Genomic DNA, 2,500 nt, shown 5'->3' with positions numbered 1-2,500 from the left:
GCGGCAGGCTCACTCCGGCAAAAGGCTCCGTGAAACCCCGGTCGTGCCGGTCTACCCGTGCGCCCGGGCGCGGGCCCGGGCGCCGGCGCCGCGAGAGGCCGGCGTCTCGGAAGCCCCTGGCGGCCAGACGCGGCAGGCTCACTCCGGCAAGAGGCTCCGCGGCTCCCCGGTCGTGCCGGTCTACCCATGCTCCGGGGCGGCGGTAGACCGTTCCCGGCGCCCGGCCTCTGCTTCTCGGCGACGGGCGGAGGCGGGCGAAGGGCAGGCTTCCGGGCGTGGGTCCGGCCCCTGCCCGGTCCAGGAGGCGAGGTTGCCGGCGGCCCCGGTCTACCGGCCGGCAAGCGGGGGTGGCTCGGCCGGTCTTCCCGGCGGAAGGAGCGGAAGCGCTGGCCGTTTTCCTGGGGCGGGGGGGGGGCGGCCGGGTCTAGCTCCCCGCCGGTCGGTCGGAGGGGCCGGCAGCGTGGCCCGTTCTTCCTGCGGCTGGGGCTTTGCGGTCCTCCCCGGTCTACCCGCCGGAGGCCTGCCGACCGCCCGGTCTACTCGCGAGGGCCCCGGTCTTCCCGGGCGGGCCTGCGACCGCTGTCCCCCCAGTCTGCCGTCCGGCCGGGGAGGCCTGGCCTTGCCGGCCCCCTTCAGGGAACGGGCGGCCTCCCGGTCTACCCAGCGAAGGCCCAGTCTGCTTCTCGCGTCCACGGTCACCCCGGTCTCCCGGCCCTGGGCTCCCCTCCAGTCTGCCGGCCGGGGTGGCTGGGTCTTGCCGGTCTACCTCCGAGGAAGGGAGACTTCCCGGTCGTCCCGACGGAGGCCCGGTGGGCTCCTCGCGTCCACGCTCACGCCTGCCTGCCTGCCTGCCTGCCTGCCTGCCTGCCGGGCTGGGGCTTCCAGCTCTACCTCGAGGACAGACGGCTTCCCGGTCTCCCCTGCTTGGGGCTGGGAAGTGCCGGTCCACCTGACGGCCGGACTGGTACCGCTGCCCGGTCTACTAGCCGGGGCCGGGGAGACTGGGGCTTGCCGGTCTACCTCCGAAAAGGGAGGCGGAGGGAGGCGAGGCGAGAGCGGTTGGCGGAGGGTGCGAAGGCCGGGGAAGGGCAGGCTTCCGGACAGGCGTCTGTGTGGGTCCGGCCCCTGCCCGGTCCAGGGGCGAGGTTGCCGGTGGCCCCGGTCTACCGGCCGGCAAGCGGGGGCGGGTGGGCCGGTCTTCCCGGCGGAAGGAGGGGAAGCGCTGGCCGTTTTCCGGGGGGGGGGGCGGCCGGATCTAGCTCCCCGCCGGAGGAGCTGGCCAGGGAAGCTGGGACGTGGCGGTCCCCTTCCGAGGACGGAAAGCTTTCCCGGTCTACCGCTGGGAGGTCTGTCCGCTGCCGGTCCCCCCGTTCTCCGCCCGGCCGAGGCGGCTGGGGCTTCCCGGTCCTCCCCGGTCTGCCCTGCCGGAGGCCCGCCGACCGCCCGGTCTACTCGCGAGGGGCCCGGTCCTCCCGGCGGCGGCCGGGCCTGCGAACGGAGTCCCCCCCGGTCTGCCGACTGCGGAGGCTGGGCCTTGCCGGGCCCCTTCCGAGAACAAGGGGGCCTCCCGGTCTGCCGACCGAAGGTCTGGCCCGGGGCTGTCAGCGGTGCCCGGTCTCCCGGCCCTGGGCTCTGCGGGCCGTGGAGACTGGGTCCTGCCGGTCTACCTCCGAGGAAGGGAAGCTTCCCGGTCGACCCGCCGGAGGGGCAGACGGCGTTGCCCGGTCTCCCGGCCCTCGGCTCCCCTCCGGTCTACCGTCCGGGAAGGCTTGGGTTTGCCGGTCTTCCTCCGAGCTCGCCGGGTCTTCCCGGTCTACCCCCCGGAAAGAGAGGCTCTGCCGGACCACCTGGCGCACGGCACTGAACGGCTGGCCGGTCTACTGGGCCCCGGGCCTCGGGAAGCCCTGTCTACCCGCCAGAGGAGCCAGCGGCGTTGCCCGGCCTCCTGGCCCTCGTCTCCCCTCCGGTCTACCAGCCAGGCAGGCCGGGTCTTGCCTGTCTTCCTCAGAGAACATGCGGCTTCCCGGTCTACCCACCCGAAAGCGCGGCTCTGCCGGACTACCTGGAGCACGGCGCAGAACCGCTGGCCGGTCTACTGGGCGCCGGACCTCGGGAAGCACGGTCTCCCGGCCGGAGGGGCTGGCGCCATTGCCCGGTCTCCCGGCCGTCGGCTCCCCTCCGGTCTACCGGCCCCGACGGCTGGAGTTTGCCGGTCTACCTCCGCGGCCGTGGGGGCTTCCCGGTCGGACAATCTACTCGCCGGGGCCCCGGTCTACCCGCCGGAGAGGCTGCGTCTTGCCGGTCTACTGTGGAGGGCGTAGGACTTCCCGGTCTACCGGCCCGCGCGCGCGCCCCCCCCCCTATGTAGCCTCCAGGTCTACGTGGTCGCTGTAACCCGACGACATCGCCAAGGGTGGGTGGGGTTCGTGGCGACAGCTACCGTAGAACTCGGTGACTTTGTAGACCGCCGCTTGGCGGCAGTGCAGCAGGTAGGCGATGG

This window comes from Podarcis muralis, unplaced genomic scaffold (assembly GCF_964188315.1).
Source record: "Podarcis muralis unplaced genomic scaffold, rPodMur119.hap1.1 HAP1_SCAFFOLD_61, whole genome shotgun sequence".
In the NCBI taxonomy this organism is placed as follows: domain Eukaryota; kingdom Metazoa; phylum Chordata; class Lepidosauria; order Squamata; family Lacertidae; genus Podarcis; species Podarcis muralis.
The sequence above is the reverse complement of the archived record's forward strand: the minus strand, read 5'-3'. Positions refer to the sequence as shown.